At 44.0% G+C, this 14745-nt stretch overlaps 1 pseudogene; it reads right to left on the minus strand.

Moving 5' to 3' along the window:
• Positions 1–826: 826 nt before the first annotated feature.
• Positions 827–2236, minus strand: LOC101705258 (TFIIA-alpha and beta-like factor pseudogene; annotated as a pseudogene).
• Positions 2237–14745: the final 12509 nt, after the last annotated feature.

Below are 14745 nucleotides of genomic sequence, written 5' to 3' on the forward strand. Positions count from 1 at the left end.
TCCAGCCACCTCTGAAAAGCTCCACCTATGACTGCCTGAGGCTTTGGTGAGGGGGCATCTAGATAGAAACCATAACATTGTTCAAAGCTACACAGCTATTGAAAGGTGGAACCATGATTATGAATCAGGTGGTCTGCTTCCCAGGCCACCCGATGGCTTCTCAGGATGGTTGCCCAGGCATCTGGTCTTGCACTCCGTGCTTGTCTCCTACCCATTGACTACAAGTCCATGCTTCCTCTAGGACAGCAGCCTCCAGGAGAGCAGGATGGCCTGCCCCAATTTGACTTTTCTTAGCTCAGCTCTGTTCAACTCAATTCAACTGGACTCAACTCAACTCAAACTCAACTCAACTCAGATCAGCTCGTTAAGTTTTACTAATTCAACTCATCTCATCTCATCTTAGTACTGCCCAACTTAATTTAACTTGACTCAACTCAGCTCAGCTTAACTTAGCTTAACTTAAGCAGAATGTGTTCCCAGGGGATGGTAAGCCGAATACAAGTGATCTAATAAATGATGCAAAACTCAGGGGTTGTATCACATGCTTGTTTCATTCTCAGGTGGGGACTCTCATCTCCTCCATTCATATAGAATAACACAGTGGACCTTCAAGTTATGACCAGCCTGGCATATAAACAACTTGGGTTACAACTGGAATTTTAGGGTTTTTTTTTCGTCTGAATTATAATTTTATTAAATTTGACATTGTGAATTAAAAATTTGAGCTGCTTTGTGATGGACTATATATTTAAGATAAAAATAAGTCTAATAGGATGTAATATAGTCCACTGATTTTCACAAAACTGACATACTGAGCTCATAGGCTTTACCACTCTGCATCACCAATCGCTTTTGCAAATACATAAGTCTCTCCCTCCAAAACACATAATACCATCTTTCAAATAGAATTTCCATTTGTTCTTGTTTCGATGAATCTTATCATACTGACAGACAATTACATTATCTGTGTCAAACAGGTCTGGCACATCCTGTTCACTAATATCATCTCCAGAATTTAAAGGGTGTTTTCCTACAATGTCTAGTTGAGAGTCTTCATTATCACTACTGTTTGCAGTTGAATCTTCATTTGATATACCGTCCACTTCTTCAAGCATCTTTAGATCTCCTGCATCAATAATTCCTAGAATTTCATTCTCTTTTATATCTCTTATATTTTTTATGTCTTCATTAGAAGATGTATCACCGGTCCCATCTACTTGAATTATTTCATTAATATCATCATCAGTTAACAGATTGCTCAAATTCACCTGAGAATTAGAATTCTTATTGGATACAGGTAGGCTGCTGGGTTCCTCTATTTCTCTTGGCTGACTTATGGAATCACCTCCATACATACAATTTTGAGAAGATGAGGTTGTGTGTCAGTCACTTGGTGGTGAAGAGTCCCCTGAGTCTCCTCAGAGAAAGGCCCACCAAGCAGATTTTGAGTCACTCAAGCAGGAACACTGAGTACTGGCTCCACACCGGAACCTGTGGGAGAGGCCTGAGAAGGAAATACACGTGACACATGGATGCACTGAGAGCTTTCCTGCTGGCTCAACAAAGCTTCCAACAGGACTCCATGCTCATTTCCAGGAGGCACAAATATATCACTGGTGGCATTTTCTAAGTGTTTCCTATCCACTGGCCCAGAATGTAGAATTGTGGGTTGCTGCAGCATAGCTTCCATTCTTTGTGATTTTTCAGTAGTTGCTTGAAGAGAACATGAGCTTAACTGTGGAACACTGGCCTGTATTATTGAAGGCTGCCCAAGCTGCTGGAATACTTGAATTGGATGCTGAAGAATACTTGGTCTTCCAGAAGTCTGTGTCACCATCATTGGTACATTAACTTTATAAAGGTGGCCAGATGCAGTCTGTAATGTCACACTTTCTGGTACATGAATAATATAACCAGGAGAAGGAAAGCTTGCACTGGAGTTTGAGGTGCCCAGTTCTGCTGTAGTAAAACCTGGAAGAGTTCTACCAGCAGGAATAGCTAATGATGCTGTTGATAGCAATGTTTGGTGCAAGGTGTGTGGCAACAGAAGGGTGAACAAAGGTGAATGGATGCTATTTCTGAAGAAGTCTTCTGTTGCTTTAGACTGCAACACTTTGGTTTCCCAGAACTGTTTCAAGTCTTTTAAAACATGTTCCTCTATACCTTCTTCAGCAAATAGGTCCAGCACTCCTTCAATTACATCTTCAATTATAGATCTGTAGAGTTTAGGCATCGGGTTGATGTCAGCTCTACCGCCCGGCCCTTTGCACCTGCGCAGCATGCAGCCTGGAATTTTAGTTTTAACTTACTACCTAAGTCTTGAGTTATGGCCCAAATGCCAGCCGCTTGTGCTTCCAGATGGTCTCAGATACAGATTTAACCCTTAAAGAGTTCTGGAAGGACATTATAACATCCTTTCCTGTGTGGGGCTAATTGAAAAATCCCGGGCTTATGCCTCTCTAAGGACACTGAGATCTGCCTGTACATAGGAGAGAGACTTTGCAGGCTGAGTAGAGGAGTCTGAGCTTTCAGGTGGCCAACTTGATTTACAGCCAGCCCTTGTGAATGAATTGAGTTCCTAAGTCAAGGGTCCACTGTACTAAGATGTTTTTGGTACAGTGTGGTAGAGTTTATAAAGCCCTTTTATAGAGGTATCTTATAAATAATATGTTCCCTAAGCCAAGCCAGTCTAGAGATACAGAAAAAGGGGGCCTTATCTGCAATATAATAATTAATTAGGCACCTACTTCTGCACCAGGCACAATGTGGTGTTCTTAAAAGCATTATCTAATTTATCTTGCCAACTGGGGAGTAAGGTTATTTTAGGTATTTTTCACAGATGAAGCACTTGAAATGTGGAGAAGTTGAGCAGCTTCTCCAAGTCCCAAGCTGTAGGAGGCAAAGAGGTCCACTTCCAAAGGTGACATCTGTCTACAATACTAGCCTGTCTCATGGGCTCACCACTACGTAGGAAAACCAGTCTTCATGTTTCTTAAAAAATCAGGACTCTGGGAAACAAAAGCTAGCTGGAGGTTTGTCTTTCTGTTACCTTTGAGTCAAGAGCTACATCAGCTGCAAGGTGTGTGTTAGCTGGAGGCAGATTTCCTGCCCTCGGGAAAAGCAAGAGCTATGCAAGAAAGAACCTCTGGAACTTTTGCTTTATGAACTTGGTGTTATTTCACTCCTTGCCTGAATGTAGGATTCCCACTGAGCTGACGTACCTGTGACATTATATTCTCGTGGATGGATATTGTATTAGTGAGCTTTCCTGTCCCTGGGATACAATGTCTGACACCCATAACTTAAAGGAGGAGAGGTTTAATTTGGCTTATGGTTCAGGGGATTCAGTCCATGGTTGGCTTGCTTCATGGTAAAAATATCATAGTGGAAGGGGCTGATAGAGGAAAGCTGCTCCCCTCATGTCAGCGAGGAAACAGAGAGAAGGGAGGTGTAACAGCTTGTATCTAGATGTTCCCCAGAGCCTCATGCAGTCATTGGTGGGGTTTTTTGGAGGTGGCCCGATCTAGGATGTGTGATACTAGGATTCAGTGTGCGATTCTGGGATTAAGTGAGTGATGCAGGGATTAAGGAAGGGCCTTCCTTGTTGTGGGTGGCACAACCCAAAAGGCAGAAGCCTGAAAGGAATAAAAGGGAGAGACTGGCTGCTGCTACTGCTTCTGCTGCTGTTGTTGCTTTGCTGCCTTCTGCTTGCCCTGCCACACCCTGTTTCTCCTCTGTGATGCCCCTCTGCCATGACACCCTGGCTTGGAGCCAGCCGACTATGGACTGAAACCTCTACAAACTGTGAGCTGAAGTAACTGTGAGTTTTTCCTTTAACTTTGGGTGTTGGGTATTTTGTCTCAGCAATGAGAAAAGTAACTAGGACAGGAGGAGCCTGGGCAAGAGTATACCTTACAGGTTACACCCCCAGTGACCTGCCTTTTCCAACCAGGGCCCACTTCCTAACTGCACATTCAGCTATGATCTGACCAGTAGATGAATCCACTGATGAGTATAGCAGCTCCACGATCCAGTCACCTTCCCAAAGTCCCACCTCTGAACACATGAGACTTTGGGAGGACATTCTAGATCTAAACCATAACATGCCTTAGAGTTTGGACTGGAAGGATCATCACCCCACACTCCCTGCTTTCAAGTGCACATATTATGGCTACAAGAAACAAATCCTCAGAGCCAGGTAGACAAGAGAGCAGAGTCCAGGCCTCCACACAGCATTCACTGGGGTTAATTAAGTCAAAAGCATTAGAAAGAAGGAGTTTTGAGATTTGGCTTTTTAAAAATGAACGTCAATCACATTATTGATCTTTTCTTCTTGTTTTTCACACTTTTGTATTTGGGATCTCTTGACTCTACTTGCTGCAGGCTTTTCCCACAATAAAAATCATGTAAATTAAAATGCTAACTTAAATGAAACAGGAGGCCTTGATATGGGAAGGGTGGAGGCCTCTGAATGAGCTTGGAAATGGTGTAGTGTGGACTCTGGGGTCTTCTTGTTTATAGAAGAGAGATGGCTTCTGCTGAGAATAGATGGCTGAGAGCTCCTTGTTTTTTTCCCCCCTTTTGTGTGTATTCAAGTCCCCATTTCCACTTGCTTTGCAATGTTACTTCTGGGAGCTGCCCTGGCTCCAGTGGAAGAAGCCACTTCCATGTCAGGTTAGACTCGTTTGCTCATAACTGACTCTGACCTTGGCCATGGCTCTTAACCCCACTGGCCTCATTTCCCTACTTGTTAAATTGGGGTTATAGTACCTGACATGCTGGGGTCTCAGAAGGATTAAATGAGGATTTAAAAGATCTGCATCACTCAACAGTTGGTAATTTCTTATTGATGGCATAATTCTTATGTTTTTGGAGGAGGAATGTCTTAATCCATTTGCAATGCTGTAACAGAATATCATAGACTGGGTGGCTTACAAACAACTGGAAGTCCAAGATCAAGGCAGATTTGGTGTCTGCTGAGGGCCCACTTCTTAGCTCATAGATGGCGCCTTCTTGCTGTGTCCTTACATGGTGGAAGGATGAGGGATCTTTCTGGGTTCTCTTTTATAAGGACACTACCCCCCATTCCTGAAGGCTCCACTCTCATGAACTCATCATCTCCCAAAGTCCCACTTGCAAATACCCTCACATTAGGGGTTAGGCTTCAACATAGGACTTTGTGGGGAGTCGTAACACAGACATTGAGCCCACTACAGGGTGCATCTTGGTCTATAAAATACATGATAGCTGGAGAGCAGGCCTTTCTATCAGAGAATATTTTTGATCCGTCATGGCTTATCTCTCAAATTATTATACATATTTTCTCTTCTGGGGCACCAAACAACCTGCTGGTATTGGAGTCCTTGGGGTGCCCGAACTGGAGTCACTTTATCAGTGAGCAAGTCTGCAGTGACGTCACCTGTGTAGGCTGTGGGCCCTCAGCTCACTGGAACCGCACTTCACTGTGACTACTTTGTGGCTGGGAAGCGGGACTCTGCTCTCTGCTGTTCCAGAGCTTAGGGTTCTGCTAGCTCTTGGCTTATAAGTGACCAGCAGTTCTTGCTACGGCCAATCCATCAATTTCCTGCTTGTTTCTCTTTTTGCTTGGTGATTGTGAATGTGCACAGAAGCCCAATATCTAGCATGTGGCTGGAAGAATTGGCTTTAGAGCTGGCTTTGCCTTTCCCATCCCACCTGCATAGCCTTGGTTAATATATAACTTTTCAGAGGCCATTTTCTTTTTGATAAAATGGGGCAGAGCAGCTTCACCTTCATTATAGTGGTGTCATAAAAAAATAAATGAAATGCATGTCAGACAAATGAGCAGTTTATGGCCAGCATGTTAGCTGTTATTGCATCTTTTTTTAAAAGAGAAATCCTAGTTCTATTACTTTGTCTATCTTGATATAGTCTTCTGAGATGGAACACAGAGAACTCACTAACAGTGTATTCAAAGTAAAACACATCATTCTCCATTTGCCTTGGGGATGACAGGCAAGCAGGAGCTCCCTCTGCCATCATCCACGTTCAATCAAGAAGACCCAAGAGGACTGACATCTTCAGAGGTCATGAGTGTACACACTCAGCAGAGGATTGATGTTAGCCTCCTTGGTCTGGTGTTTGGGATCTTCCATGATTTGGCCCTTATCTACCTGTTGGCCTCCTTTTCCTCGGATCCCGCTCACGGGCATTAGGGTGACTATGGTATATAGTGTCATGCTTTGCCACCCTATGCCTTGGCCAATGCTGCATCCACTCCCTTGAAATTCTTCCCCATCTTTGCCTTCATAAATCCAGACAGATTGACTTCTGCCTTCTCTGTCCTTCTCTGGCCTTTCTACATGTGTGAGACATCTGTTACTGTGGCCTTGCTATACAGTCATTTCTCTTCTTTTGATAACACTCCTTTCCCATGTGGTAAGAGTCGGGTCGGCCCCATCTGCAGCTTACCAGTGTGGGCAAACTCAGAACCTTCTACTCCTTTGGCAGCAGAAAAGCAGAAGGGTGGGAAGAGAAAGAGTGGCCCCTTTTCGGTGGAGCCAGTCTTTAAAGAGGCTTCCTGAAAGTCCTTTTCCCCTTTCCTGGCCCATATCTGTGTACAACTCATTGACCAGAATGTGGTCATGTGGCCATACCTGGCAAGGGAGTCTGGGAAATGCACTCTTTTTAAATTTACTGATTATTTTTTGCAGTGCTGAGAATATAGCCCAAGGCCTCATTCATGCAAGACAAATGCTCTACGACTGAGGCCTTTAGTAAATTTTAATTTGCTAAATTGTCCAGACTGTCCTTGAACTTGCCATATGCCTCCAGTATAACTGGGATTACAGGAATCTGCCAGCACTCCCAGCTGGGAAATGTAGTCTTTTAACTGAGTGCTAAATGCAGGTTCCCATACTAAACAAATACGAGGAATTCAAATAGGCGCTGGTGTGTTTGCCATTCTCCCCAGGAATTTACTCTCTACTCACAGAGCTGAGGGATGGCCAAGGTTGGGAGAGAGATGAACGAACTTGGGAGCAAAACAGTGAACTTGACCACTAATACCAACTTCCCTTTTCCAGTCTTCTTTGGAGATGGGAGATCAGTGTGTCCTGGAGAAAGCCCTCTAAAGTGGATGCCTTGGCCTGGACTCTTATCTTTGCTCTGCCCTGCATGACTTTAGGTACCTGTAAGAGCAGGAAGTTGCATGCTGGCCTTTTATCCTTTTATCACCCTTCCCATACTGATCCCAAGATATACATGTTTCTGTTGTCACTAACCTTCTTACTACTGTCTTTGGCTCTGCTTATAAATGTTTAAAAATACTTGACGCACAGTGGGATTATAGAGTCTCTCATTTCTGAAATGAAAAGCAGCTCATGCATTATTCAAGGAAAATATTGTATTATTGAACAAAGGATGGATACTTTTATCCCTTATTATTCATTCCAGTCGTTGCTACCTTATTAGTCCATGTGTTCAGTGAGGATTTTTCTGAAGGGGTTTGTAAACAAAGGCAGAGATCAAACACTAAAGTGTTTAGATGGCCAGATTAAGAGATTATTATAAAGCCATCAAATTGCACGTATTGGAGGTCATCTAGTCTACTCAATTTTTGGGTTTGTCTACTGGTTCCTACAACATGGAAATTCATCTTTGACTTGCACTCTTCCAGTGATGGGAAACTCACTACCATTAATTTCACACTTGTGGAGTTCTAGTGTGAAGAAGTTCATTTCATATCAGGCCAACATCTCTTTCCTGGTGGCTTCTACCTATTGGACTTAGTTTCTGCATGGATCAATTTTGTTCCTTTTCCTACATGATGGTCCTTTAGTTATATGAAGATGGCAATTGTTGGAATTACTTAGGGTTTCTTTCTTTGAAAGGGTGAATATCTCATTGTTCTTTAGACACTGCCCATAACAGAAAGGGAGAGCCAGCTGGATCTAACAAACATTTATCAAAGATTCTACCCTGTATGTTCCAGACACTGTGGTAGCCTGTGTATGGCTATAAACTTTGCAAGTCAGCAGAGAATTTGTATTCACCTAGCAGAGTTCAGAGTTCATGTTTCTCCACATGTCTTCATCCCTATCTCCCAGCATTCTCCTTCTCTTCTCCAGCCTCCTGGATTTTCTATTCTCTGAACACACGAAGATCCTTCCTGTCTCAGGGGCTTGGCTCATGGCATCCTCTCTGCCTAGGATGCTTTTCCAAGATTTTCACATCTGCTGCTGCTTCTCACCATGCATCCTCCACTCACATGGCACCTGCCCAGAGAAGCATTTTTATACTTCTATTTAAATATGACCCTGACCCATTTCTACCTCATTATTATCTGTCTTGTGCATTAGGGCTGCTATATAACAAGATGCCTTACACTGCCTGGTTTATAAACAACAGGAATTATTTCTTATAGTTCTGGAAGCTAGGAAGTCCAACCTCAAGGGTCCAGCAGATTCTGTGCCTGGTTCCTGATTCATATATGGCCTTGTGTCCCCATCTAGGGAAGGGGTGACGGAACTCCTTAGGGTCTCTTTTGTATGGGTGCTAATTCTACTCATGATTGCTTCACTTCCATAATCTAATCCCCTTCCAAATGTTCCACCTCTTAATATCATCACATCAGGATTAGGTTTTCAACATGAATTTGCTTATAAGAGGACACCATACATTTTCTATCACATGGCCTGGATTTAATTTTCTATTGCATTTCCCACTAAATTAAGTGAACTCAATAAACATTAACTGAGCACCTACTATATGCTGTATTGTTCTACGTACTTGGCCTACACTGGTGAACAAAATAATGATCTCAACTTCATGAAGACTTTACATTATCATAGGAGAGACAGAAATTTACAACTCAAACAAAAGTAGATTATCTATAGGTTAGAAGGATAATTGAGCCATGGAAAAGAAAAGCAGGGCAAGATTAGAGCATTGTGAATGCATCAAGGTGGGATGGGATAATGTGTTAAATAGGGTTGAAGGGACACAGGCCTTCTTAAGAGATGAGACTCGAGCACTCTGGAAAGCTGAGACAGAAGGGTTGTGAGTTCAAGCCCAGGCTAGGTAACTTAATGACTTAGTGATATCTTGTCTCAAAAAATTTAGAAAAAGGTTGCAGGTGTAGCTCAGCGTGAGGATTCTGGGTTCAATCCCTAGTACTGAAGAGGGAGGGAGGGAGGGGGAGAGAGAGAGAGAGAGAATCTGAGTAAGGATGATTTCTAGGAAATAATCTTTCAATTTATTTGTTTGTATATTGATTGTTTCTCCTGTCACCCTCTGGAATATCAACTCTGAAAGGGCAGGGACCTTGTCTGCCCCATTTCCTGTCTGTACTCAGTGGCTGGCATCTGTAGACAAGCAATGCAATTTTGGTTGAATGACTGTTTGATGTCCACAGAGCAAGCTGTGAGGCCATGGCTGAAGTCTTTGTCTTGGGTGTGCTATAAAACTCACAGCATCGCCACTCGCTTGCCTCCCTTCCCTGTGAATGCTCTTTCTCAGGGTGGCATCTTGCTTTCTCTCTCCCAGATTGGCAAGAAAAGTTGAGCTCACAGCCACTTCCAGCTGAGGCAGAGCAAGTGCTGTCATTCCCATCCTGCAGATGGAGAATTGAGGCCCAGAGAGGTTAAAGGTCATGCAGCATTCGTGACAGAATGTGGACTTGGGCCAGAGTCCTTGTCATCAACAGGAGGGACAAGAGGCGCCAGCATGCCCCATCTCTTGCTAGCTTTCCTGCAGCGTCTCCAGACCAGAGCTTTCCTGCGTAGCCTGGGTAACAGGCCCTTCCCTGAGGACTCCTAGGAGCACTGATTCTTCACTGCCTCCTCCGACTTGACTCAGAGGAGAGAGATGGAATTTTCCCAGGGTGCTCGTTCACTGCTCTCTCTGCACCCAGCCAGTTAAGGAAAATTCTGCTCTGCCTGATGGGTCCTTTTAAAAAGAACTAAATAAATAAGCAGGGAGCTTTGAATAATTGGCTTTTGCTTCTCAAAGCCAATCGTTATCAAAGTGAATCCTTCATTCTGCCTCTTTCATTATATTTAAATTCTCTTCTGAGGCTCTGGAGAGAGATTAACTCCTTGACTTCTAGATGTTTTCAGGTTGACCAGTACTCCCTTACCTTTCAACACAGTTTTGGATTTACAAAGTACTTTTATACAAATCATATAATTTCAGTCCAGAAATTAAAACCATGCTGTGATGCTTACAGTGGCCTTCTAAGACCTTAGGCACCCATGGAGGTATTTGTTTTTAGCTAAGAGGAAACTTAACTGCAAAGGACATAAAAATAAAGGGAATTGATGCGTACACAACTGATTTGTTCAGTGGAAGCACCCAGCTTCAGGTGTGGCGTGATCATTCCTCTGAGTTTTATGTCTCTGCAATTCTGTGCAGTTACTCTTATTTTGCATATCAGATTCATTCTCAGGCTGGCTTCTTTCACAATTGTAATACAGTTACAACAAATGATGCTTCCTGCTTTCTCTGTCATGTTCAGGGAAAGAAAAAGCACTTTTATTTTTTTCATATTTCACGCGTGAGTCTTGAGAGTCGCCTTGGTTTTTATGCACTTCCCATGCCCACTCCTGCACCGGTGACAGTAGCCAGAGGACTATACGGTGCTGCTGCTGCAGCTTTCTCCTGCTGTGGCATTTGAGACCATTGCCCTCAAAGCATATTGTGCAGTTAGGCAGAGGGTATGCATGCTGGGTAGACAGCGGGTATGGATGCTGGGTAGACAGCCAGCCTGTATTTGCTACAGATTTCTTTAAGGTGGGAAAAATCAACAATGGAAGGGCATTTGGCTATTTGGTAATGGAGCAGAGAATAGACCCAACATCTTTGTATTCAGAGCTCTTTCCAAACATCGAATTCTTCTTGCCCTTTGCTAATGCTGATTTTGTGATCTTTTCTTCTGAGGCTGGCAGCTATCAGCAGAGTAAGATAGTAGGGGTGCGAGAAGGTACCCTTCACGTCTTGTTGATACCAATAATTTCCCATAATTGTTTTCTTTTGGGTTACGGTATTGCTTATTCATTAAAAAAACACACATTCATTGAGCTGGGAACGTTGGCTGGCTGGGCCCATCTGGAACCTATCTCTTAATCAAGAGTCTTTCAGATGCAAGTAACAGAAACCTACTCAAGCAAGTTTGGGCAAAAAAGGGAGGGGGATTTATTCTAAGGATACAAGATTCTCTAGCCCATCTGATTCTTCCACAAGTTGCAGAATAATGTCATATGACATCATGTTTAACAACAGCTCACACACACCTTGCTTACTGAACATACTGATTGACACCTGAGGCTCGGTAGCCTGTTTGGCAGCTCACCCTTGTCGTCTTAGGTGAATGCTCTGCCACTGTCATTATATCTGGGTTTGGGCAACTTCAAATAAAATCTAGCCCTATCTGCATGCATTCCTAGCTGGCTCATTTAGGCTTAATTAGATGAATGTGTTTAAGAAAAGTGAAAAGTTTCTCAGAAAAAAAAATAGAGAGGATGAATAGGAAAGCTGGAAGGGAACTGTGCTCATTATGCAGTTTAGATATTCAGTGGTGTAACCTCAGAAGAGTGTCCAAGCTGTACTGAGCTTGCATCCTGATTCCAGTCCCACAGGTGCAAGCAGAGACTCCTCCAGGCTTCTAGCAAGTGTGTTGGTTTCATTAAGTTCCTTCTACACAGTTCCATATAAGAACTGGGACCATGGGAACATTCCTTGGTCCTTTGCATTTTCATATACTATCAAGAGAGGGTGAAATGATGCCTCCTTCGTGTCTTCACAAGATGCTGGATGACTCTCATCACCTGGATTAGAGCACTTTGAATAGTCCTTTCAAGTTTATGGACTTCATACTTTCTTCCTCTTCCTGGAAGGAGACGAGATCTACATCTAGGTAACCTCATTTATAAGCAGTTCTTCTTTTTTTTTTGGTGCCCGGGATCGAACTCGGGTCTTTGCACTTGCGCAGCAGGCAGCGAAACCACTGAGCTAAATCCCTGGCCCAATAAGCAGGTATTCTTTCCCAAGAATGAATGAAGTCTTCCTTTGTTCACCTAAGGATTCTGTAGAGTTCTTCTGCTCACACTGTGCAGCATGAGAGACAGCTGGGGGCTTGCTGGAAATGTGGCCTCTTGAGCCTCACTGTAGATCCTGAATCAGAATCTGTACCTCAGTAATCATTCTCTGGGTCGTGCACACACACATGGAAGGCTGAGAAACGCTTCCGTATCCCCTGCAGTTCTTTACTGCACTTTTTCATGCTTATCTGTGTCTGGGAGGAGGGCCAAGGTCATGTCTGTTCACTTGTATGTCTCTGTCTCCAATGAAGTGCCTGGCATCTGGGGGGTGCTCCATGGCTATTGTATGGATAGATACATGGTTGGCTGGATGAATGCGTGGTTGGTTGGATGGATGGATGGATAGCAAAAGCAAGTTTCTGTGGTTTGTCAGGGAGGTTACAATTCTAGCCCAACAATCCTGGGATAAAAAGAAAAAGATCACTGAGAAGTCCTGTTGCAACATAATTTGTGAGGTGGTTTACCTATAGCACGCAATTTGCTCTCCATTAAACTTTACCAGGTAAGTGTTGATGCTATTATTCTCCAGATGAACAAGTGGAGAACTGTGATTCAGACCCTCCATAGTTGTTTTTCTTTCCTACTGCACTGCCACTCTGTGTTTGTGTGAGAGGGAGCTACCTCCTGGCCCACTCTCTGAGTCTGTTGTGGAGGGTCTGGTGTGTGCTCATCGCTCCGCACTCACTATTCCTGCCAACAGCTCCTGTCTGCAAGGAGCCTGTGACCCTCCCTGAGAGGTCCTGGCCTTAGGAACAGGCTTGTCCTCTGCACAAGACTGACAGTAAGTGCTGAGGAGTTGATACCCTCAGAAGCAGCCCTCAACCAACAGTGAACAGGAGCTGGAGGACAAATGCCCCCTGAGTGGGATAACTGGGGAGGGAAGCGCTACCTGATCTCCCAGAGTTGCTCTCAGGTTGGAGCCCAGTAGCTCAGAGTAGTGACCTGCTAAAAATACACTGTATTGTCTTCCTACCCTTCCCTGTCTCCTTTCTTACTGCCCTTCTGCGGCTTCCTGAGATCTCAGAAATACATTGTTTGCCTTCAAATCCTTCTGGTAGGGGCTCCTTCTAGGAAACCAAATCTAGACAGCATCTGTTAAATAAAAGCAACTGTAGCTAACATGTTCTGATTGCCTGACAGTGTGATAAGCATCCCTGTACATTACCTCCTTTAATCTTTACAACATCCCTGAGATGTAGGTACTGATACAATCTCCAGTTGAGGAAAACTTGGCTCAGACAGGCAAAGGGATGGGCTAAAGTTCCCCCAGCTTGTCAGTGGTAGGGCCGGGTTTGGACCTACTTCTGTTTGATCTCAAAGCTCATGATCATTAAATACTCCCTATGATACAAGGATTGTCGTCGGAGGTCAAAAATATATTGAAAAAACTATAAGCAGTACATTTCTAGAATAGGCTAACTCTACCCCAACTTTTCTTTCCTTTCAAGGGCACCGGGACAAGTCAACTGGATTCTAAGTTGCCAGGGATCTGATAGGATAGTTGGAGAGTCCTCCTGTTAGAACTCAGAGGGACCAGAGAAAAATGAGAAAATGCTGGGTCTAGGGACAGGGCAATCTTGTCAGGGAGTAAGCCAGATAGATGTGAGGGTAGGTGTGAAAAAGAGATATTCTGTGGATATTCCCGTGTGCAGAGTACCTGGGTGTTGAGACAAAGGTAAGGACAGGATAGATGAACGTGGAGCTAGGAGGGATTATACGTCATCTCAGCAGTCAGAGGTGACATCTAGCATCCACACAAACACATTCTAGATAGCAGCATGGCAGAGAGCTCTTAGCTTCCATATCTCTTTCCCTGACTGACAGTGGTTTCCTAGAGTCCCAGGTAGATGGCAAATCTGAGGCTGCTTCCACTGAAGAGCCAAAAAGAGTGATGACTGATTAGTGATGACTGCCTGGGGGCACAGGAATGACTGACTGATGATATCGGCCTGGGGCCCAGGAGTGGACAGGGTTGGTGAGCATGCTGCTTGGAGGAGCAGGCTGAAGTTTAAATATGAGTCAGAAGAACCCTATTAGGACTGAAGCAGCATTTATAAATCCAAGTAGGTGTTTATTTTTGAAAGGGATACTTTTTCCTTTTGGAGAGGGTTTATCTTTAATTTGAACATATGTGGCGAACCTAGGCAATATGCAAATGACAGCTTCATTATACCTCTCTTGGGGCAAGGAAGGGAGAACTGAGCGTACACTATGCTGAGTGCAAAGCATGTGCATGTGCGCGTGCACACACACACACACACAGAAGAGGATTGGGGTCATGGGTTGAATGGTGCTCATGTTTGGTCACTGTGGCCTCTGAGTTGGGTGGGCTTTCATGATTTCCACCTGCAGGAACTCTGGTGTCTTGGTTGCATCAAAGCAAGAATGAAAAGTTCCAAGGTTGGAATTTTGTCATTTTAACTTTCTGCAGATGGGGAAGGAGCCAAGGAGGCCCCCTCCCAGTAGGTCACAATGAAGGGGTGCATTGGCCCGTGAGGAAGGCTGAACACAAACTATGAATAGTGCACTCACTTCTGCCCTTGAGTTTGGAGCTTGTGTCAGTTTTGTTGCATCATAGAACTTGCTGATGCTCAATGCAGACCTGCGTGGTTGAAGGATTCAGACTCACACTTTTAGCTCAACCTATCATCTGTACCCCTGATTTCCA

Source organism: Heterocephalus glaber, unplaced genomic scaffold (genome assembly GCF_053883595.1).
Source record: "Heterocephalus glaber isolate CG9 unplaced genomic scaffold, H.glaber_assembly_v1.0 deba00001781, whole genome shotgun sequence".
Classification (NCBI taxonomy): Eukaryota; Metazoa; Chordata; class Mammalia; order Rodentia; family Bathyergidae; genus Heterocephalus; species Heterocephalus glaber.